Source organism: Herpailurus yagouaroundi, unplaced genomic scaffold, assembly GCF_014898765.1.
Source record: "Herpailurus yagouaroundi ecotype Mexico unplaced genomic scaffold, PumYag 190, whole genome shotgun sequence".
NCBI classification, from domain to species: domain Eukaryota; kingdom Metazoa; phylum Chordata; class Mammalia; order Carnivora; family Felidae; genus Herpailurus; species Herpailurus yagouaroundi.
Window position 1 is genome coordinate 26739237 of NW_024412421.1, and position 25449 is coordinate 26764685.

Here is a 25449-nt window from a genome sequence, read left to right on the forward strand (position 1 = left end):
CCCCAGATTATTTTTTAAAAGAGAATATGAGCCTAGATAAGAGACCTACATTACTTTTTTATTTTTGAATTTGTTTGTTTGTTTATTTATTTTTAGAGATAGTGCATGTGAGTGGGGGGAGAGGGGCACAGGGAGAGAGAGAGAGAGAGAGAGAGAGAGAGAGAGAGAGAGAGAGAGAGATTTCCAAGCAGGCTCCATACTCAGCTCAGAGCCCGATTCTGGGGGCTCGATCCTGGGACCCTGGGATCATGACCTGGGCTGAACTCAAGAGTCGGATGCTCAACCCACTGAGCCATCCAGGCTCCCCAAACCTACATTACTTTTAAAACCAATCGGTGTTTTAGAGCCTTTACCTTCCATGTTTCCTCATATTCGATAACTAAAACATTTCAGGGAGAAGAGGCTCAAAACCAGGAGATTCTGTGTGACCTTAATGCTTTCTTCCTCAGCCCAGCCTTGATCCTAAGAGGATACAAAACTGATCATATAGCTGATCATATATTTGTTTATAACTAAACAAATTCGTATTTTAAAAATGAGGAGCAATGCAACAATATAGGTAGAAAAAAGGGAAGAAACCTGGGAGGTTAATTGCTAAATTCATTCTCTGAAGCTCGGTATATTTTCCAAGTCCAAGTTTTAAATTACAGTTCAGAAAGTTTACCACAAACTCACCTGGTTTTCTAGTAGCAGAGGCAAAGATAGAAATGATTCATACTGTCTTTATGACACAAGCAACCAAATGATAAAGAAAACACAATTTTTAATACTGCCACTGAAAAGAAATTTCATCACGAAGAGACTATTCTGTTCTGTAGTGACTCATCAGCATCAACAACCTTATCCATGAATTCTGAGAGCATCCTGATTTTCTTTTCGTTTTATTTCTTTTAACGTTTCTCAGGGGATGGCATAGTACCAAAAAATTGTTAGGTAAAATAATTGGTTCTGGAGAACACTTGGAAGGCAGACCATGTTTCTAATGAGCTGTAGGGAAGGGGATTGGCAAAAAGGACCTTAGTAATGGATGTTGGCATGCATTATGGACTCAGAGAAGGATCGGCTGTTCTACAAGCAGGAAAAGACCATGTATCACCTGGATAGGAACTGAATCCAGGGACTAGGTGGCCTCTGTGTTGACCCCCTTGGAAGAACATGGGTGTTTTCATTGTTTGTGAGGAGAGTCAAGTGAGTATTCAGGTATGACACATACAGATGCAGGATGTGGTGGAAACTGGCAAGAGGGTCACCGATCTCATTGGCATGTATAGACATTTGAGAAGAACAACATGTCCCAATCTCCCTTGCAGGTAAATTGGGGCCATGGGACAAGTTTTGAAGAGTGGAACATAGTAAGGGGGTAGCTTTCTCTAGGTCTTGGCCCTGAGAGAATTGGTGTATTCCATGCAAGCTTCTCCTTTCTCCTGTCTCTGTTGTCCATGGCCTGTAAGGTGAGCGCAACATGAAAGAAGACTGGTTTTCTGAGAGACCATATGGGAAGGGAGGGGATAGTCAGCCTTAGTACATCAAACTGTGATGTGAGCTAGAGGGTGTTACCCTGACTAATCTGGTTAATGGAAAAAATAGTCGTATTTTTTAATGAGGAAATACATAAGAGGCAGAATTTACCTGTCATCTTTAACTTTTGTTATGATTATGTAGTCTAATATTATTGATCACATTTTTTTAAGTTTAGAAAAATTTCAGACTTATTTAAAATTTTTCCTACCTCTATTATCATCAGAATTTGTTTTGCTTTTTTTTTTTTTAAATTTTTTTTTTCAACGTTTATTTATTTTTGGGACAGACAGAGACAGAGCATGAACGGGGGAGGGGCAGAGAGAGAGGGAGACACAGAATCTGAAACAGGCTCCAGGCTCTGAGCCATCAGCCCAGAGCCCGACGCGGGGCTCGAACTCCCGGACTGTGAGATCGTGACCTGGCTGAAGTCGGACGCTTAACCGACTGCACCACCCAGGCGCCCCTGTTTTGCTTTCAATATTTGTAAGGTGCAGATATGTTAAGTGACCTATCAAGTCACAGGGTTCATGGAATTATCTATTGAATTTTTGGCCTTTTAACTTATTATATATTAAAAAAATTTTTTTAATGTTTGTTTATTTTTGAGAGAGACAGAGCTTGAGCAGGGGATGGGTAGAGAGAGGGGGAAGCACCGAATCTGAAGCAGGCTCCAGGCTCCGAGCTGTCAGCACAGAGCCTGATGTGGGGCTTAAACTCACAAACCTCAAGATGGTGATCTGAGCTGAAGTCAGATGACGCTTAACCGACTGAGCCACCCAGGCGCTCCCTATTATTATTATTATTATTATTATCATTATTATTATCATTATTATTATTTTAGGGAGTGATTTGATAGCTTTTTTCATTTGTTACTTGGTAATTTGTTTAGAGTATATATTTTTGATAGGGTCAATTGTGTTATTATATTATTAAATGTTACGTTTGTAATTATATTTTCCTAGATAATTCCTCATTTTATTAAGGTTTTCAAGTTTATTTGGGTAGAACTTAAGCAATGTGTTGGCAGGTGGTATATGAATAAACATCTTGATCTGAATTGGGTTGTCTTTACCATTTAATGTCTGTATGAAATTGATAGTCTTTTTGAAATGACTGAAAAAGTTTCTGTTCTTAGTTTTCTTTATATTTTTTGTAAAAAAGTTATTATTAGCACCTATTATCTATTCGTTATGAGAATTAAATACATATATGAAGTCGTTAGAACCCAGTAGGAGGTCAATGTATATTAGGTAGTGTTACTGTTCCTCAGTGTCATTAGTGATTTTTCTACTTGCGTGATTAGTTGTATTCATTTGCTCTTTCTCCATCTAAACATTTAAATTAATTAATTAAAATTAGACTCATTTCCCATCAGTTCTCTAGCCAGATGGGAAGCACATCTCTCTCTCATTGCCTGTGGCAAATGTTGGAAGGGCAGGATAAGGATGCAGAGCATTTGTCGTGCGTGGCAGGTCTTATCGTGGCGTCCTGATTGATTACCCCTGATCTTTGAATCCTTGAATGGGGGAAAAGGTATTCTTTTTGTAGGCAGACCTAAAAAGAAATGGGTGAAGTTGACAAAGATGAACTAAATTTTAAGTTTTGGGATCTCAGTAGCATAAATTCTATATTGTAAAGAATGAGTAATTACAAGGAAGATGGCATAAATATTAATGTCTAGGACAAAGGGTTTGGATTATTTACATTAAAAAAATGACATATTTAATGTACCAACAGTCTGTCATACAACCTAAAAACAAAGATCACTAACTTGTCTTTTGGTAAAGATACACAAAACAGAGTAAGTATTTTAGGAAGCAAACGTTTTTATAAAAATAGGAAAAACTAGCTCTCTGTTTTGGTAAAAAATATTAAACATTGATTGAACATTTCTAGCCATGCCGTTTGTTAACTATGTAACCTTAAGCAAGTCCTGTTACAACCCTGACTCTCAGTCTCATCATTAGTGTAACAGTAAAAATAATAATTTTTAATGAGATTTTTGAATCACTGTATAAAAAGTACTATATATAGCACCTGGAGGGGAAAAGGAGCTTAATGCACGTCACTGCTCTTTCCCTTTCTTTATTATTCCTCTCTTTTATAGACAGACTCAAGGTGAGGGTAATAAAGAAAACTAAGCTGTGCCATATATTGCAGCAATGTGTAAGAGAATAATACAAGTAGTAGGTTATTAATGGAATTTTGATTTCAACTAAAATAGAGGTCACAGCATAAACACTGAAAGGGAGAAACTATACAAAACAATTACTAAATGGTTCCAGGCAGGATTTTAGTTTATATTTTTCTGACTCAGAATGTATGATCATGCATAAGGCCATCAGTGTTTGAAAGTAAAAAACAAAACAAAAAATATCAGTTGAAATACCTTTCCCATAAGGAAAGCAAATATTCTAATGGAAAATACAGAATCTTTTTCTTTAGGGAGCACTCTAAACAAAAAAAAAAATTCTGTTATTTGTAAACATTGCGTGTACATAAAATTTTCCAAGATGACAGCTCTTTTTTTGACTGAGGTAGAATTGACATACTAGTTTCAGGTATACAGCAGAATGACTTGATATTTGTATACACTGTGAAATGATTACCATGGTAAGTCTAGCTACTATCTGTCACCATACAAAATTATAAAACAAATTTTTGTTTCTTGTGATGAGAACTTTTAAGATTTACTTTCTTTTTTGGGGGGTGCCTGGGTGGCTCCGTTGGTTGAGCGTCCGACTTCAGCTCAGGTCATGATCTCGCGGTTTGTGAGTACAAGCCTGCATTGGGCTCTGTGCTGACAGCTCGGAGCCTGGAGCCTGCTTCGGATTCTGTGTCTCCCTCTCTCTCTCTTCCCCTCCCCTGCTCGCATTCTGTCAATCTCTCTCTCAAAAATAAATAAGCACTAAAGAAAATTTAAAAAGATTTACTTAAAAATTTTTTTTTATTTTGAAAGAAAGGAGAGAACCTGCTTTCAGTGCACAACCCATTGGCTTGATCTCCCAAACCTCGAGATCATGACTTGAGCTGAAACCAAGAGTCGACTACTTAACCAACTGAGACACCCAGGCACCCCTTAAGACTTACTTTCTTAGCAACTTTCAATTTTGCAATATGATATTATTAAATATAGTCACCATGCTGTATATTTCATCCCCAATAAATGACAATTATTTTATTACGGAAAGTTTGTACCTCCTGACCCTATTCTGTCATTTTGCTCACCTCCCAACCCCCCTGCCCTCTGGCAACCAGCATTATTTTCTCTGCATCTATGGGTTTTGGGCTTTTTTTGTTTTTTATTTAATCATTTTTTTTAATGTTTATTTTTAAGAGAGAGAGAGAACAAGCAGGGAGGGACAGAGAGTAGGGGAGACAGAATCCAAAACAGGCTCCTCGCTCTGAGCTGTCAACACAGGGTCTGATGTGGGGCTTGAACTCACAGACTACGAGATCATGACCTGAACCGAAGTCTGACACTTAACTGACTGAGTCACCCAGACGCCCCTGTTTTTTAGATTTTATGTATGAGTAAAATCATACAGTATTTGTCTTGCTCTTATTTCACTTAGTGTAATAGCCTCAAGGGCCATCTATGTTGTTGCAAATGGCAAGATTTCATTCTTTTTTATGGCTGAGTAGTATTCCAGTGTGTGTGTGTGTGTGTGTGTGTGTGTGTGTGTGTGTGTGTGTACCACATCTTTATTCATTCATCTATTGATAGACACTTAGGTTCTGTCTGTATCTTCTTGACTATTGTAAATAATGCTGAGGTGGACATAGGGATACATACATCTTTTTGAATCAGTGTTGTAGATGAATACCCAGAAGTGGAATTGCTGGATCATATGGTAACTCTATTTTTAATTTTTTTTATATACTAAGTGTTTGAGATCCAGCAGTTTTATACTTCTAGCACACATTAATTTGGATTAGCCACATTTGGCAACCATATTGGATGTTCGCATGTATCTATTGCATTCTCAATTACACTTGTCTGTCACAAGTAAACAAGGTTGAAATGCATTTTTTCCCCCAATTAAACACCTGATGAGACCAATTAGCTTACGATTGTGAAGTATTTGTTTTTGTATCTTCCTCAAAGATCCATCAGATTTTGTAAACTGTTGTTTTTGAAATGAGATGTGCAGATTAATCTGTCAAATGACAAAGAGAGGTGGATCTTACAGGTGGTGTTCTATCTAGATTGATCAGTAGGTAAAACAATAATCAACTAATAGGAAATTGACAATAATAATAAGATAGAAACCCCAAATGCAACACTGGAGACAGTAATGCTGTAGGTTGGAGTAATAATTCCAGGAGGAGATAAATATTAAACACAATGGAGTTTAGCAATTAAAACACAAAAGAAATGGACAGAAAAAGGAGGCAATGTTTCCCCACCATGTTGAGAATATTATCTAGAATGATTCAGTACTGATGAGCAAATGATGCATGTCTTCTGTTTTCACATCCCAAGTAACGTGTATGGAAAAAAAATAATTTTAATTAGAGTTAAACAGAAAATAGAATTAGCTACAGTCCTTTTTTTTTTTTTCCTTCTAAGTAGGCTCCATGCCCAGCACAGAGTCCAATGTGGAACTTAAACTCATGACTCTGAGATCAAGACCTGAGCTGAGACCAAGAGTCAGATGCTTAATTGGCTGTGCCCCTGCAGGAGCCCCAGGTAGACTTTTAAAAATGTTGATCACTTAGGTTGTCTGTTGATACTAGAATTTTGAGTCTTATTCATAACAATTTAATAGGTCTATTTCCCTGTTTAGAAAGTTCTCTGGATTATCTCTTGTTTGTCTCTCACAATTTGAAGTTAGACCATGGTGCTGTTGGCAAAGTTTCTGTACCTACACACTAATCAGGGTACACAAATCATGATAAGTGACACCAGCTTAGTTCTCTTCTTCTTCTAGTTAACGATACAGTCATCACAAGTAGATAAAGAGGTAGAAAGCACTAATTGAATGATTATTTCAAATGTTAAAGACTCAGTGCATAATCATGGATTGGCCATGAAGGATAAAAGTCTACTTTTACTTGAGTTTCAGAAACAGGATTTTGGGTGCATAAAATTAGAATAAGTGTTTTTATTTTTTTAATTTTTTAATTATTATTTTTTAATATGAAATTCATTGTCAAATTGGTTTCCATACAATACCCAGTGCTCATCCCAACAGGTGCCCTCCTCAGTACCCATCACCCACCTGCCCCTCCCTCCTACCCCCCATCAACCCTCATTTTGTTCTCAGTTTTTTTTTTTTTTAATTTTTTTTTTCAACGTTTATTTATTTTTGGGACAGAGAGAGACAGAGCATGAACGGGGGAGGGGCAGAGAGAGAGGGAGACACAGAATTTGAAACAGGCTCCAGGCTCTGAGCCATCAGCCCAGAGCCTGACGCGGGGCTCGAACTCACGGACCGCGAGATCGTGACCTGAGCTGAAGTCGGACGTTTAACCGACTGCGCCACCCAGGCGCCCCAGTTTGTTCTCAGTTTTTAAGAGTCTCTTATGTTTTGGCTCCCTCCCTCTCTAACCTTTTTTTTTTTCCTTCCCCTCCCCCATTGTCTTCTGTTAAGTTTCTCAGGATCCACATAAGAGTGAATACATATGGTCTATCTGTGTTTCTCTGTATGACTTATTTCACTTAGCATAACACTCTCCAGTGGCATCCATGTTGCTACAAAAGGCCTTATTTCATTCTTTCTCATTGCCACGTAGTATTCTGTTGTGTATATAAACCACAATTTCTTTTTTTTTAAATTTTTTTAACGTTTATTTATTTTTGAGACAGAGAGAGACACAGCATGAACGGGGGAGGGGCAGAGAGAGAAGGAGACACAGAATCGGAAGCAAGCTCCAGGCTCTGAGCCATCAGCCCAGAGCCTGACGCGGGGCTCGAACTCGCGGACCGTGAGATCGTGACCTGAGCTGAAGTTGGACGCTTAACCGACTGAGCCACCCAGGTGCCCCTAAACCACAATTTCTTTATCCATTCATCAGTTGACGGACATTTAGGCTCTTTGCATAATTTGGCTGTTGTTGAAAGTGCTGCTATAAACATTGGGGTCCAAGTGCCCCTATGCACCAGCACTCCTGTATCCCTTGGGTAAATTCCTAGCAGTGCTACTGCTGGGTCATAGGGTAGATCTATTTTTAATGTTTTGGGGAACCTCCACACTGTTTTCCAGAGCGGCTGCACCAGTTTGCATTCCCACCAACAGTGCAAGAGGGTTCCCGTTTCTCCACATTCTCGCCAGCATCTATGGTCTCCTGATTTGTTCCTTTTAGCCACTCTGACTGGTGTGAGGTGATATCTGAGTGTGGTTTTGATTTGTATTTCCCTGGTGAGGAGTGACATTGAGCATTCTTTCATATGCCTGTTGGCCATCTGGATGTCTTCTTTAGAGAAGTGTCTATTCATGTTTTCTGCCCATTTCTTCACTGGATTGTTTGTTTTTTGGGTGTGGAGTTTGGTGAGCTTTTTATAGATTTTGGATACTAGCCCTTTGTCCGATATATCATTTGCAAATATCTTTTCCCACTCCGTGGGTTGCCTTTTCGTTTTGTTGATTGTTTCCTTTGCAGTGCAGAAACTTTTTATCTTGATGAGGTCCCAATAGTTCATTTTTGCTTTTAATTCCCTTGCCTTTGGGGATGTGTCAAGTAAGAAATTGCTGCGGCTGAGGTCAGAGAGGTGTTTTCCTGCTTTCTCCTCTAGGTTTTGATGGTTTCCTGTCTCCCATTCAGGTCCTTTATCCATTTTGATTTTATTTTTGTGAATGGTGTAAGAAAGTGGTCTAGTTTCAATCTTCTGCATGTTGCTGTCCAGTTATGCCAACACCATTTGTTAAAGAGACTGCCTGTTTTCCATTGGATATTCTTTCCTGGTTTGTCAAAGATTAGTTGGCCATACTTTTGTGGGTGTAATTCTGGGGTTTCTATTCTATAGAATGTGTTTTTAAACTCAACTTGTAAGTTAAACAAGGTGGTGTACTAGTCTCACAGTGTTCAAGGTAGATACATGAGATCAGTCATGGGCTTAGCATGACTTACCTTTCCCATTTTAACATTTTCTGGAAATAAAAGAAAGGAGCATGTTTGTATGTAGCGTCATGAGGGAGTAAAAGTGATTCTGCCTCAAAAATTTGAATGAAAGATTTAGTTTAGTAGAGTAATAGATCTTCCTATATGCCATTGTAAGTCCAAAAAGGATAATAGATGAAAATAAAAGCTATCATGACTCTCATGGTACAATCATGAAAGTGATTTTATTTAGCTGATTTCAAATAAACACATAAAAGAAATAGTTTGAAAATCAGAGTTAGAAACTGTTCAGTGAAAGGTTTTTTTTAAAAAAAGGTATGCCACTCTGTCTTTGAAGATTTATAAACATAATTGTGTATGTGTAAAATATATTGTCCAACACAGAAATATCTGTAAGACTGGGTATACTGTTTTTCCTTTACTTTTACATACCTTTTTCTATGTTTACAAAATTGATATCTGATCATGATATGAATCAGCCTGATGAGAAAAAAATATATTTTATTTTTTCCTCCTTTTAAAATCAGACTCTTTACTTTGAGGTAATTATAGGTTCATGTGCAGTTGTAGAAATAACATTAAGTGATCTTGTGTACTCTTCACCTAGTTTTGCCAATAACACCATCCTGTAAAACTGTAGTTCACTGTCGCCACCAGGAAAGTCACATTGATACAATCCACTAATTTTATTTAGATTTCCCCAGTTTTACATGTATTCTGTGTGTGTGTGTGTGTGTGTGTGTGTGTGTGTGTGTGTGTGTATGTATGTGTGTGTGTGTGTGTGTAGTTGTTTGAAATTTTGTCACATGTGTGGGTTGGTGTGTCTACTACTACAGTCAAGATAGAGAACAGTTCCATCACCACCAGGAACCCTGTTATAACCACATCCACCTTTCTCTTATCACTCATTCCCATCCCTAACCCCTGACAATCCCTAATCTTCTGTCTCCGTGATTTTGTGATTTTAAGATTATATAAATCTTATATGTAAGATTATATACATGTATGTATACATGTGCAATATGCAACTTTTGAGGTTGGTTTTTTTCACTCAGGACATTCCTCTTGGGATTCATTCACATTGTTCCATGAATCAGTAATCTATTCCTTTTTATTGCTGAATAGTATTCCATGGTGTGGATGTACCACATTTATTTAACCATTCATCTATCAAAAAACATGTCGTTTGTTTTTAGTCTCTGGCTATTACAAATAAAGCTGCTATGGATATTGGTAGGTTTTTGTGTGTTCTTTCTTATTTTTTAGGCATACAGGTGTAAATCCTATGGAACTTTGCAATGTGGATTTTAAATTTTGTTTTTTAAAAATTGTAAATTAAACAAGATAGTCACATTCAATAATTTGCTTGAAGATTTTTAACAAAAACGTGTTTTGGAATAGTCCTTTAAAAGTAGTTTTTTAGATTTGTGCATAAAACAAAATTGGGCATATTTGAGATAAAAATTTCCTTGAAAGAGAAGAGAGATGAATCTAGAGAGAACCCTCTAGATGAAGAAAATTAGAGTTTGGGGTTCTTCTTGAATCAGCCTAAAATGCCTGTGAGCGCCTCTTGAACAGGATGGGCAAAATGTCCCTGAGTGGTCTGCTCTGGGAGGACAAGGACAGCAAGGGTTGGGCCTTTGGCACCCTTACTAAGTTTAATTATTCCTTTTGCTCTGGAGGAAAGTGAATGAGGAGTTGGCATAGGGCTGATTGTTAAACTAATTGACGATGTCTCTCTTCTCTCCCTGTGGAAGAAAACAGCAGGCGTTAGAAACCATTGTTCCTACCTCTCAATGAGCTTATAAAACCAAATATTATCATGTGAATAAATGCCATTTTGGATTCCCTTAGAATTACGTAAGGATGGTGTCCAATACTAGAGATCTCATGAAGTCTGGTTTCTCTTTATTCAGCTCAGGGGCAAGACCTTGCTGAGGCAAAAGCTTTAATACTGTTTACCAGAGACTCCCAATAATAAGAGTGACATCTTCAGAACTTGGAGTAAAGCAAGTTAGATGTTTTTAGAGCATTCTTTGTGTCATTAATAAGGTAGGGGACTCTGCAAAGTACTTGAATAAGATAAAAGCATATTGCTTTCTTCAAACAAAACTAAACAGTACAAAAACCAGAGATGTGACATATTTTAAAAAGAAAGTAAAAACCCACCAATTCTATACAATACCCACTTGCTTTCTAACACAGCTCTCTTCCTGTAAACAAGTTGAAGGCTGGAGTACTGCATTGAATTGTAAAGCTGAGCTCATGGTGGTAAATCAGGTAGATGACAGTAAGATTACATGTCATTTTTTCCTCATTCAGTTTTGAAGAGGAAGCAATTCCTGAACCTCCAGTCTACCTGTGTGTTCAGGGTAGAGGCTATACATTGTCCTTTAGAAGTGGGGACTGTTGGGTTTTTGTGTTAAGGTCATTTAAGTCACAAAAAACCCCAGAAATTTCTCTCTTTCTGCAAATTAAACACACTCCCCCGTTGTGTGGTAATGGATTTCAGTCCTTTGTAATTAAAGATCCAACTGTTCACCTCCTGAAACCAAGAGCTTTTTACCACGTTGTTGCTTCATTTATCTCTGGGGAAAGACACTGATCCACCCATTTGCTATTGGAGTGACACAGCGCTCTCAGTATTGCTGGCAGTAACACAGTAATAAAAGCAAACAGTAGACATTTTGGAGAACCATTACCTCAACTCTCTAATGAGTTTTGTTTTTCAAGAGCTTTTCAGTAAAAAAGATTTACAACAGAGGAAACCTCAAAGTAAGATGACTGGCTCTTCAGAGTATTGTCACTGCTCAGAGTGATTAAAATATTTCCTCTCAAGTTCTTCATCTGGACTTTGTTTCTTTTTTCTAGTATTTCCTTTCATCTTTCTTTACAAATCTCATTTCTTGTTTATTTTCTTCTCTTTCACTTCTAACTCATTTTATGTTTCCACATGACCCATGACAAATTCCTCTTTTTTACCTTGTCTTCTGGGTTTCCCAGAAAGCAGATCCCATGGCAGAGGGCATATATTCTATTACCAAAGGAAGCATGAGTGAGCAAGAGGGGAGGGAAGCAAAGAAGGAGGAAGATTGAAGGTGAGGGAGGATATGTTTTCCTGCTGATGCTACTAAGTGTGTTGAGTGTTGACAGATCCATGGTAACAAGCCCCCGAGAGGCTGAATAAACTGCCTTGCAACCAACTTGAGAGTTGAAGGGAGAAACGCTCATTGACTGGATCCCATCTCTGGTTGTTCAGAATTTCACCCAATGTGGCCTTGCATTTCTGGTGATGCACGTATGAACGTATGTGGTTCTCCTAGAGAAGTTAACAAGAAGTTAACAACGAAGCAGTGGTGTTTTGAGGGGGATGTTTTTGAGAAGCCAGCCAGAGCTCATGCAGAGCTGGTCATCACAGGAGCAGTGGGACAGGAGCAGAAGACAGTTGAAGCCTAGAGCATGTGAGGTGTCGTCTGCCATGTGTCCAATGCACACGGCAGTTGCTTGCTATATATTGTTAGTCCATGCAGAAGCATAGATGACGCTGGCCCCTGCAACTGAGGAGGATTTAAAACAGTCTTAGAAAAATGGTCTTGGAATTCTGTTCTTAAGTTTCTTTTTTTTTTTTTTTAATTTTTTTTTCAACGTTTTTATTTATTTTTGGGACAGAGAGAGACAGAGCATGAACGGGGGAGGGGCAGAGAGAGAGGGAGACACAGAATCGGAAACAGGCTCCAGGCTCTGAGCCATCAGCTCAGAGCCCGACGCGGGGCTCGAACTCATGGACCGTGAGATCGTGACCTGGCTGAAGTCGGACACTTAACCGACTGCGCCACCCAGGCGCCCCTCTGTTCTTAAGTTTCAAGAGATCACGAGTTCTATCGTCTCTGAGCAACTAGCAAACAGGGATCATGCATGATTCATTCTGCATTTCCAAAATGAAACAAAAGGTTTGCCACAAAACAGATGCTCAATACAATTTTTAGAAATAATGAGTGTTCAGGCATAGTTTGCATTTTAGGAACACTACAACTTTAGGTATTAAAAGAATAACTTCAGTGTAGTTTTATGACACTACTTGATACGACATGATCAGTCAATATTAGAAGTTTGGTCTCTGACATGCTAGCGCCATCTAAGAGGTCTACTTTTAATAATTGTCATGTCAACTTAAGAATCTCTGGAGACCATAATGTGCCCATTTTCATCTGACTAGTTGGTTGGTTTAAACCCTAAAGTCCTAGACATGGAGAGATGTCATCCAGTATGTGAGCTCGAAGGCACATCTGATAGCTCAGATAATAGCTACTCATGCTTATTTGTATTGATGTTGCCTTAGGAAATTGTAGCTAAAATGATTCATTAAGAACACTAAGGTACTGTGGGCAAACAGAGGTTAGAGAATAATAAGTATATAAATTAAATAGGTGTATTAAAGCAGTATTATATTGGGCCATGTTTATTTGGCTTTTTATTTTTTATTTTTGGCTTGTGCTGTTGAAATTTTTTTTTTTTTTTTTTAAGGATAACTGAATTATGTGTGGTTTGAATCTTAGGACATGTTTAGCTGTTAGATTAAAAAACTCTGATCTTTATTGCTATAGAAGTATTAATTTGTAACAACCAAATGATTTATGTCTCCTCCCAATAAAAATTCAAGCAACAGATTTTTTTCAAATCTGGTAATGATAGACTCTTTACTTCGATCTTTTGTATTCTTTAAAAATTTTCTTTTTCATAATATACCTCACATTCATTTAAAGAGATATAAGAATTTTGAAATCATATTCTCTGAATAATGTTTAAGATGGATGGCTTTTGATTTGTCCAGTAGCCGAAATGGAAAAAAAAACCAACAAACTATAAATTTGTGTTCCCAAGTCTTCATTTAAAGAGATACTGGTTCTGAATTCAACCAACCAGTTGATGGGGAGGATTACTTTCTTTTTTGTTCATTTGCTGTTTTAGAAATAAAATAGTGGAAATGAGCATACATTTTGATGGGAGCATTAGCACACAGAATGAGAAATGTAGGTATTAATAGGTCTACTTTCTCACTCATCCCAATATCTACACATCCTCAGTCAAGAGACTTGGCAGTTTCTCCTGAATACTCTATCTATTGGTATAGATACAGATATGACTTTTTTTCATACTTCATGACTCTGGGTTCTACTATGTAACCAAGAGGATCGTCTGGAGGTGACTGTGCCTGTCCAAACCTGGGAGGACACATGCAAGAGCCCTTGTATGTTTCTGCTTGCTCTCTTGTGCCTCTGATACTGACATTAGAAGTGTATGTCCAGGCTAAGCCACTGGCCCCAGGAAGAAGGTGAGAGACACAATGAGCAGAACTGTTCAGCCTACAGCACATTCTTCCACCTGATCCACAAGCACATGAGCAAACCAGCCAAGATTTCACAGCCTCCCTGCCAAGGCCACTCTAGATAAGATGACCCCCAGTCAACCCACAGATATATAAGGCATATAACAATATTTTTTTAAAACTGCTCTGTTAAGGGATAGATAGACAGGAAACTGACACAACAAATATGCGTCTGCTACCCAGAGTCATCATGAACTCTGTGTAAAATATGTCATTATGGGGGCGCCTGGGTGGCGCAGTCGGTTAAGCGTCCGACTTCAGCCAGGTCACGATCTCGCGGTCTGTGAGTTCGAGCCCCGCGTCAGGCTCTGGGCTGATGGCTCGGAGCCTGGAGCCTGTTTCCGATTCTGTGTCTCCCTCTCTCTCTCTGCCCCTCCCCCATTCATGCTCTGTCTCTCTCTGTCCCAAAAATAAATAAAAAACGTTAAAAAAAAATTAAAAAAAAAATATGTCATTATGTTGAAAACATTTCTGCAAAAAATATAGCTATTATTTTACCTATAGCTATGACATTACTAGCATTGGAGATACACTACTGTCCATCCTTTACTGGAGGAGTCTCTCAAATGTATGTATAGAAGGATATCTTCTGATAGCACTACAGTAAATTTAATTCCATTCCATTCCACGGGGGAATTTGGAAGCACTATCATCCATAATAGCCTATCCAGCCTTAGAATGTTGTGAGTTGATGTAGAACATTTGTGGTATAGCATTACTTATGGGGATGATTTCCATTAACCAGTCTAATTTATTAAATCTTTATAGAATGCCTGCGTAAAAATACAAATATGAAAGGAATAGCCCCTGCCTTTAAGAAGAATATATTATCATTGGAGAGATCAAATATAAGTTAAATTCTGTGAAAGAATTTGAGAAATATGAAGACTCAATATCATTTTGGAGTTGGCTTAAATAGGAATGTTTAGATACTGGTAAAGTGTGGTATTTTCCAGAAGATATTTGCCATGGTAAAAGTAGTTTCATATATAGTGAAATGAGTTTTCTTTAATAAAATATGAGAGAATGTGCACCTTAGTTCTCAATGTTAATATTGGAAGTGTTCAACAAGTATTTTTTAAACCACTATCAGAAATGCCACAAATAAAAATTAAAATGATTTTCCTCTTTTCATTTACTTTTTTCTGTATCTACTTCACAAATATCTGTCTTCCCTTGAAGTTAGCCTATTTCAATACCTAAACAAATGTCCCATTCATTGTAGAGTCTCAGAAATCATTTCTCAAGTAAGTAAATCATTAAATATCACATTATTTGTGGGGTACACCCATTTGATCACAGTGAAGTCAGTGTTTTGAAAGAAATATTTTAGGGCTCCAAATGTGAAAAACACATGTTATAATAAATTGTGCCCAGATCCCAGGGAGTGAAATCAGTGCCCCCCTATTTTATATTTACCAGTGTTTGTTGCTAATCAGAAGTGGCATCAAATAATTTCTCAGAAGTACTTCTGGTCCTTGTGTGATTTGCTGATAAGTCATGGCACATTTATGGGACACAGACATAGGAAAACCTTTCTTCCTAACCTCTACCTAAATTGTTTATAGATAAAAAGAAGCTCCCTATTTCCTAAGCCATAATAAGAAGGCCTGATGCCATCTCTCATATTGCAGTAGTAGAAAGAGGAAAGTGTAGAGGTTAAAATTGGGGCTCCAAGAGACAGGTTGCCTCCAGGCAGATCTGGCCTGCACTGTTCACTAGCTGGGACACTGTGTTCCTTGGTTTCCTCACCTGTAGAATGGGGATCTAAGAAGTGCGCGGAGACTGTTAAAAGGCTTGAATGAATTAACACATGCAAGGTGCGCAGGACAGTGTGGTGCAAGGAGCCGGTGTTCCATAGGGGTGAGCTGTGAGCGTGCTTGGAGTCCAGGACATCTACTTGCATTCTTGGGCTGGCTTCTTCATAAATCGGCCCTCTCTCTCCATGGCTTTGAATGTGTTGGGTTTTTGTTTTTTGTTTTCTGCCTGTGTCTATCAACTCCTCCTTTGATATGTTAATAGTACACAGAGCTCATCTTCCTTTTGTAAAGGCCGGTAGGAATGTAAATAGTTCTGCTTTCTGAATAGGGAGGGAGGCCACATTTGGGAAGAGGCACCAGGCTGCCTTCTGTGCTCTTGCAGATAACCTCAGAGAACTCAGGAAGAGAAAAGTGTGGCCTAGGGAAGTGGCCAGAGCATTTTCTACTATAATTCAGCAGAAGAATCTCAGAAACAATGCACTATTTCTAGTAAGCATTGCCTTCTTCATTTGTAGGGGGCAGGCTCTAGAGAGTCCTGTGAAAACAAAACATAATATGCTTGAATGCAAAACACTTCAGTCCGTCTTTTCTCTAAATATAGCCCATTTTCACTACTCTCTTTTATTACATCAGGGAAAGAGACTCAACTGTACACCGTTGTGGCTAGTGGGGTTGCGTTCTTGCGTTGTGCTCTTTGTTCTTGGGTTAGAGGAGGCCTGTGTCACATGATGGAAGCAGTGGGGGACTCATGAGAGTCCTTCATGGGGCAGAATCTCATCTAGCGATAGTTTTGAACTAAGCAATCTGCCTTTTTCTCTGAATCTCATGTCAACGGTGGTGACAGGAAGAGGTCCTGATGATGAGGGATGTGTCCTGCAGAGCTGACACAGGCAGTTCTTCTGTTCAAAATGTGTTTTCTGGGTAAGTGTTGAGGCCAGGAGGGTCCGCGGCAGCCTCAAAAAAACAAAACAAAACAATGTTTTTGTTTGTTTGTCTTTTAAACACAAGACACATGAGGATCACATTTTCATAACGTGTCTGGATTTCATGATGTGATTTGTGTTAGCCCCCAAAGTGAAGGAACAGTTAATTAATAGACTGTTATCTTCAGGTGGGACACAAATGATTAATGGTTTGAAATTCAGAAACCCGTCCTTGTTGATGCTCGTCAGAAGCCTTTTACCTGGTGGGTGGTCAGAACCTCTATTACATTTTGTCACAGATCATAAAACAGGCCCGAGTGCCCTCTCTCCACAAAATACAGTGGACAGAATGCATTGGTGAAATAAAAATAACATCTGACAAATCCAGACTTTGGTAATACTCTCATTGCAATATACTCTCTGTTCTTAAACACTTTGGTCAAATGTGTGAACAGTTCGAGAACGCATACAGCAGCCAGCAGAACTAAAACATATGTTTCCTGATTGCCTGGTGTATGCACACACACAACGGGAGAACACACACATGCTCACTTTTTCTGGCATTTTATTGCAGTTGCTCCTTTGTTTTAATTTTACTATTTTATTCAAAACTGTGATGGATAAATGTGTTCAAAGATTAAAGAAGTATTATGATAAATTAGAAAAGTAAGTGTGGATGTCATTGGCACTGATCCTTAATGCTGCAAAATAATTTGATCCTTATTCCTTCAAAGGATCTGACCTTGATCTCCATGTACAATGCAAGAAAAGAGAGATGGGACAACCAGCTGTGCAGTTATTTTAACTCTAAAATAAAGCCACCAGTTTTTTTAATATTTATTTTTGAGAGAGAGAGAGAGAGAGAGAGCACAAGTGGGAGACGGGCAGAGAGAGAGACAGAATCTGAAGCAGGTTCTAGATTCCTTAGCTGTCAGCAAAGAGCCGGATGTGGGGTTCAAACTCGTGAATCATGAGATCATGAGCTGAGCGCAGTCGGACACTTAACCAACTGAGCGACCCAGTGCCCCTAAGCCACCCACCAGTTTTAATAGAGTTTTGAGTTTTAAAAGTAAGCCTAACATATTCAGGATAAGCAACACATCTTTCTCATATTACAAAATTTGCCGTCATCATGAAAGTTTATTAGAGTCACTTGCAGATAACTTTATCATGTACGTACACAAATCAAGATAGATATTTATATATGTTGGTGTATCAAGAAAAATTCCCAAATGTTTTAGGTATGTTCTAGCTTATCTTCTTACAAAATTACTGTGATTTGCCAGAGCATGTTTCTCATTATTTCTAAACATTTGTTAATGGGTTGATTGGCTAGTATTGCTTGAAAGAGTCCCCTGTGTGAATTTAAGTTGCTTCCTCTAAATAAGGTACCTTTTGTTATGTTCCATTGTGTCATTCTTGCAAATTCTCTTAACTGACTCCTCTTTAAAGTCATTTGGTGAAAAACAGGCACAAAGTAGGTTGGAATGGTGTTGGCTGCTAAGAAGACATTAGTGTGTGTGGTTGTAAACATCCCCATCCATCCTTAATTGCATTGCTTTATCACAAACCCAATAGGGGTAAAAACCATACTATAGCAAAGCAATGTCCGGTATGATCTGATGCTCAGCCTAAGAACTGAGTAACAAGTTAAAGACATTATTATTATGATTATTGCTCTTATTATTATATAAATTAATAAGATAAAGGTAACATAGTTTTGGAATTGGTTCAATCTTCAGTTGAAAGAGCACATGTAAATTTAGTAATTTTTTCCCAAGTCATACATATACTCATCAGTGAGAACAAAGTTAAGAGAGAGAAACTTAGCTCATCCAAAGAAATAAGATTTTACACAGCTCTGAAGATAAGGCAACTTTTCACCAAAGCCTGTTTCCCCCAGGGTTCTCTGACATCCCCCTGTTGTTGACTTAGAGGAGGAGTCACCCATTTTGCAAATGCCAACCAATAGGTGCAGGTTTGAGGCAAGAATACCCGTCCTCAAACCCGCCCATGGTTCTGAGGTACTAGGGAATGGGCAGAGCTGAGAGACAGAAAAATCTAGATCCAGATTCTAGATCAAAGATATGAAACAACTAAAGGAAGTCTTATTATTTGAAAACCCATTTTGGAAAGATGGTGGTCTGGCATTAATCCCATCCTACTACCTTTCCTGGCTATTATGCCATTTTTATAAGACATCAGAGGCAAACATGATGCAGCTCACTTTCTCTCCTGTTGGATCAAACAGAACAGGGACAAGAGCCATAGTCCCTGGGAGCAACACCTGTGTGGAGTGATCGCTGCACGTACCCACTGCCCCCAGTAGGCATTGTCAGCAGTGAAAACCGAGTATGTGGCACTGTCCTGCCTTTCTTCCTGCTACAAGTGGGAATGTTCGTTGTGGTTATTTAGTGGTCTCATCATTAGCCTACATTAGTCGTGTCAGGGTAAGACGATCATTTGGCCATAGGTAACTAAATGATGAAGAGCCATTTCTGGATCTCTTTGAAAGGAATGCACATCACCCCAAGGTCATAGACCAAGAACTGAGCGGTCAGCAGGCCAGACCGTGGCAGGATTAGTGTGCCCTTTAAGTGCATGTGGGAAAGTTGCATGATTTTGTTCAGAATTTCTTGTTACATTATATATAGGAAGAGAGAAAGTGAGGATGCTAAGAAGGAAAGGAGTAAAATGCAGTCACATTTTTGTCTGCTGAGCTTTCTTTTTTCTTTTGGGAACCCTTAGGTGAGCTATGTGGTGCTATCCATCAGGCAGGCTGGCTCTGTGGGTGGCTGACCTCAAGTGGGCAAATCAGGGCACATGTCACGCTTGGATGTGTTGATTCTTACGTGGGTGAACACAAGAAGAGTCATCAAGAGTCTTAAGGAGACCAATGTGGGAAAATGGGAACCAGAAGGTGCCAGGAGCACCATGAGAGTGGCCATGAGAGTGAAGTGAAATTTAGTTTGCATATCCAAGAAGTCTAGCCATACCCATGCCTTAGCCAGGAGGGTGCAGCAGTAAATTAACTATTGTATTAGTTACTTATTTCTGCTGTAACCATTTATAACAAATTTAGTGGCTTAAAACAACACACATTTATTATCTTATAGTTCGGGAGGCCAGAAGTCTAAAATTGGTCTTACATGGCTTAAGTCAAGAGCTGGAGGGTCTAAGGGAAAATGGGTTTCCTTGCCTTTTCCATCTTCTGGAGGCCGCCTGCATTCCTGGCTCATGGTCCCTTCTTGCACATCTTAATCTTTCTGCTTCCGGTGTCACATCACCTTCCTTGACCCTAACCCTCTGCATCCTTCTTGTAAGGACGCTTCTGATAGATTGGGTCCACCTATTTGATACAGGATAATGTCCCCATGTCAAGATCCATAACTAATCACATTTTCAGAATCCCTTTTGCCAAGTAAGATAATATATTAACGAGTTTTAGGGATTTGGATACGGACTCCCTTGGAAGGCATCATTCAGCCTAACACATCTATTTGCAGCTGTTTTGAGTTGAATTTTGTCACTTCCATCCAGGAGAATTCTCATTAAGGCATAATGATTCTACTTTATTATTTCCCTTGGAAGTCAACTGTTAATGATATATCCTCCTGCATTTACTGTGTATTGTAAATTCTAAGAAGCAGAAATATTTAGAAGACGTGACATTAGATCATGAATTATTAGTATTTTCATTCATACTATGATTTCAGGCTTGGTTGTTCATTTATGGTATGCAGGTAACTCCTGATTCACAAGGTTATTGTGAAAATCAAATGAGATTTTTAAAATGCACTAAATTCTTGCTGCATGCAGATAGAAGTTGCTTTTGTTATTTTATCTTATGTAGGTGTCAACCTTTAGGATAAGTCATTTGCCAAACAATATTAACTGTAGGTTTTCAACATGGATCTTGCTATAATTGCTTTTATGTATTCCTCCTGCCTTAAAAAAAAAAAGCAATGTAGGTACCCTCTGGTTAATGAAGGCAGAGAATAGGCAATTTCATCTTTTCTTCTGTCTCAAAATCCACTGGAAAAAAAAAGCAAAACAAGAAAAAATGTAGAAAAACCCGATCTTTATGGAGGCAAGGAAACAGACATATCCCAACACTACAAATTGGCAAGAAGATAGGTTGAATATCATGAAATATGCTTGGAAACAAGTGAGGACGTGAGGAGCAGAAACATTCCTTTTCAGTATCAGGGAGGCTAAAGATTCTCCCGTGAAGCTATGAGATCGTGACCTGAGCCGAAACCAAGAGTAGGATGCTTAACCAACTGAGCCACCCAGGCACCCAAGGATTTAGTTAATTTTGGAGGAACAGTCTGTACCAGTGTCACCAAGGTCCCAGATCTCAAAGTATCCAGAAATACGGAAAATAAAAAAAAATGATTAATGTAGTTTATAGTAGGAGGGCTTTAATAATAATGAATTGGAATAAAATAAATGATTTGTCGTACTATACCAAAATTATCATTTATTATACATGTAATGTAATATTTAATTAAAGCCTAATGAAGATGCATTATATATTATACATTATATATAACTAGATCATTATATATGAGATCATTGACTAACAGAGGAATCTACTTTTGACAATTTCATGTTGTAGTTTTCAAAAAGTTTATTTTCTTCTTAAAATTGGATATTCTATGAATGTTCTATTTTATATTTTCAAGGCAGAACATTGGGAATGCCTACTCTGAAATTTGTATTTCACTCTATGTAAATTAACACCTGAAGAAAGAAGTAAGACTAATAAATTTTAATAACAAAAAATACCGAAAGAAATATATAGATGGATATATTTCATGCATATGCCCACAGACTCCAGGCTCATAAGAGTTTGCATGTAATTGGAACCTGGGATGTGCAAAAATCTGGCTCCCTGCCACAAAGATAAAAAGGAATTGAGGATTCCAGACAAAAAGGGAAAAGACAAAGGGAAGGAATATTTATTAAGTCAGTGGGAGAACTTTTCATCCAGACTCAGTAACATAAACAATTAAACCTACTCTGAAACACAGTCTTCTTTTGTTAAAATAAATGCCTTTGGTATTAAGAATCTAGGAACTGATCAGATGCCATGTTAGAGAAGGAATGGGAAGCAAAACTAATTTATTCTGCAGAAATGACTAGTCAGTTTATAGCATTAGGTAGACCATAAAAGTATGAGATAACTACTCAATAAAATGGCATTCAGATACTTGTCAACAGAGTAAAAAAAAAAATCCCTGGCACTGTTCTGCAGGGGGCAAGTGTTTAAAAATAGGTATCAGTGACAAAGGAAAGCATTGGGAATGTTTCTCATTAAAATCACAAATGGCACTGTGTTGGATGTGAGGACATACAGTCTGTAATGTAGAAATACAATTCAAAATTTCCTTTATAAGTTGGAGAAATGAAATGAACCATCAAAATAGATTGAAATTGAAGAGGGACATCATTGGCTCATTGACTGTGCACTTCCATCGTTAAAGTTTCTCATCTGAAAAACAGACATAAAATCTGTAAACAGACAAAGGACAGAATCCCCGGTCACGGCATAGTTACGCGTAGCATGAAAAATTTTGATATAAAATCCATATGCATGCTTGATTCGCTTCTAAATGCCATGTGAACTAAATTCTTTTAAAACTCCATAGAGTAAATTTCAACTATTTAATTTTTGTTGAGGAAAAGATCGTTGTATTTTCAACAACTTTAAAAACCTGTTGAGATAATTGGTACTTCTTACTTTTAGATCTGTGCCTTTATTTTGAAGGGGGAAAGAAAAAGATAATTTGAATGTCTGAAATATTTGAAGGCAAGCACTTGCTTTTTTGTGTATTCATGTGTACTCTGTATTTACTTTGATGAGATTGCAAGTTCATCTGTTTACACTGAAACCCAGTCAGTAAACTAATTTATGCAGGATCGTTGGGAATATTCTTAAGAAGCTATTGATAGGATATAAATGTGTGCCAACTTCGGGCAGAACATGTATCTTCTTGTACATTTTACTCATGAGTCTCAACATTCAGTTAAGTTGCTTAAGCAACTTGAGGGGTTATCTCGTTTGTTCATTGTAGAACTTTAAGGAAGACAAGGTAGGTATTAATGTTTGCTTAAAAATGAGAAATTTGGAATTTAACAGCAGGAAACTATGGTACAAGAGAGGCACTAGATATTAAAAAGAGCACCAGAGGGGCGCCTGGGTGGCGCAGTCGGTTAGGCGTCCGACTTCAGCCAGGTCACGATCTCGCGGTCCGTGAGTTCGAGCCCCGCGTCAGGCTCTGGGCTGATGGCTCAGAGCCTGGAGCCTGTTTCCGATTCTGTGTCTCCCTCTCTCTCTGCCCCTTCCCTGTTCATGCTCTGTCTCTCTCTGTCCCAAAAATAAATGTTGAAAAAAAAAAATTTAAAAAAAAAATAAAAAGAGCACCAGATAATAAACCAGGAAAAGATCTGGCATTGGTTTTCACTCCAACTGGATGGATGGACATCTCTTGGTATCCTTTGGCCTTAGTATTTGCTAGTGTTGTTCTCGCCTACTGATTATTTCTAAAATATGTAATAATTTAATACATCCTAACCATTTCCTTGCCTCTGTGATTCTTCCCATCACAGGTATGCTCCCCACCTTTGTCAGTCGTGTAAACATTTAAAGTAGTACCACACACACAGGGAGTAATAAATGCTACGGCTTAATGTTGTTGTTATTATCTATTCAATAAATATTTGTTGAATATGTATAATTGTTATGCTGTGCATCATATTTAAAAAGGGGAAAACATAACACACACACACACACGATTTCTGTCTCTAAAGATTTCTGTCTTCATAGTCTAATGGGGCTACAAAAGGCATGTTTTCAAAATCTAATTGTCCCCATCACGCTGCAACAGCTGCTCAGGTTTTATAAGACAGAGTTCATTGCTCTGACGTGTCACCCAAAGCCTTCCATAATCTTACATTTCCCACAACTTTAGCCTTACTTATTGCCATTTGCTGTTTTAAAATCATAGATTTCAAAGCACCCATGTTTTTGTTTTTGTTTTTAATTTTCTTGTCTTGTCTGCAAATTAGTCATGTAGAATCTCACCTCTGTGCCTTTGTGTTTGATATTTCCTTTCCTTGGAATTTTCTGGAAACAATATAAAGCTGGCTAATTGATACATATCCTTTAAGACTGAGCCCAAATTCTACTTTTTTTACACCTGGTGCAGAGCCCAATATAGGGCTTTGAACTCATGACCCTGAGATTAAGACCTGAGCTGAGATCAAGGCTTGGATGCTTAAATGACTGAGCCACCCAGGCACCCCAAAGTCTACCTTTTTTTATGTAGCCTTCTCTGATTTTTTTCTCAACTTCCAACCCTAGGCTGTGTGTTATTTCTGAATCTGATACATTGGTGAATAACAGTGGTTCTCAACCAGGGGCGGCTGTACTCCATAAGGGACATTTGGCAATGTCTGGAAATATTTTGGTTGTCACAACTGGGGTAATGAAGCTGGCATCCATTGCATCCATACTACTGAATGTTCTACAATGCATGAAATAGGCTGCCACAACAAAGAATTTACCTTGTCCTCTATGTCAGTAGTGCTGGGGTTTGGAGACCTCATGTTGATAATTCTGCCTCCTCTACTAAAATAGAAGCTTCCCGTGGCCAGTAGCTCTAATTTGTCTTTATGTCCTTAGAATCAAGTCCAAAGCCTGAAGCATGTTACATGATATTTGCTGAATAAATGAAAGAAGGGAGTGAAATATGCATGACTATATGAATAATCAGAAAGTGTTTGTTCAGTAGTAGATATTGACTGTAGTTAGACCAAGCACAGTGCTTCCCAATTTGGGAATATAACTTTTGAATAGGTGGGATTTGGAAGAGGGAATATGGATAGGGAAGAGAAATCACAGTAACTGAGGATTAAAGTCCTATTAACAGAAAAGGAAAACTAAGAAAAACTTAGAGACCCATGTATACAGTGACATTTTCAGTAGTGTAGACCCTCATATTATATGGATGGACATGTTTGAATAATGTTTATTACTGCAACCAGTCAAAATTAAGGATATGTAGGGTTTCAATAAAAATGGTTATTTATCCTTTTATTAAAATTAGATTTAATGTAATTTATCTAAATATTAGTACAACATTGATTATTTAAGATGTGCTGTCTCAGTCTTTCTCTTTATTCCAAGCGTAAAATTCTGTGTAAGCAAATGCTTCCTTTTTATGCCATTAGTGTGTGGTAGGTGAAAGAATTCTTATAAAATAAGAGCTACTTTAAACTGTCAAACTAAAATCAAATGGAAACAGTTTTGAAGTTTAAAATAGTTCTTTAAATTTTCATAACTTTCTGAAGTGTGTGATTTCCGTCAGTAAAGCCAGGAAAGCATTGAATTACCACCAGAAGCAGTTCTTGAAATACTTCCAGGTTTTGTAGAGAAAAATCCCCCCAAACTTGAAAAGGCTGGAAATCTCATGGGACACAGGTAGGAAGAGAGAGTTAAAAAGCTATGACAGAGAGTCTGAGATCCCAAACTTCCTTACAACTTCTAATAATATCACATTTTCCAAAAAGGCTAACTGCAAGTGTAATGAGAATTTCCCATTCATGCGCTTAGATAATTAGGAAAACTCACTTATTAATGGATTTCCATGATTTCTCATTCCAGAATTGAAGGCTTCCCCCTCCTTGCCCTTCAGGTTCTTATAATGTATCCTTTTCTCCCACGTTCTTTCTTACCCTTGTTTTTTAACCTCAAAAAATAATTTGTGAAGTTTTTACATATGAATAG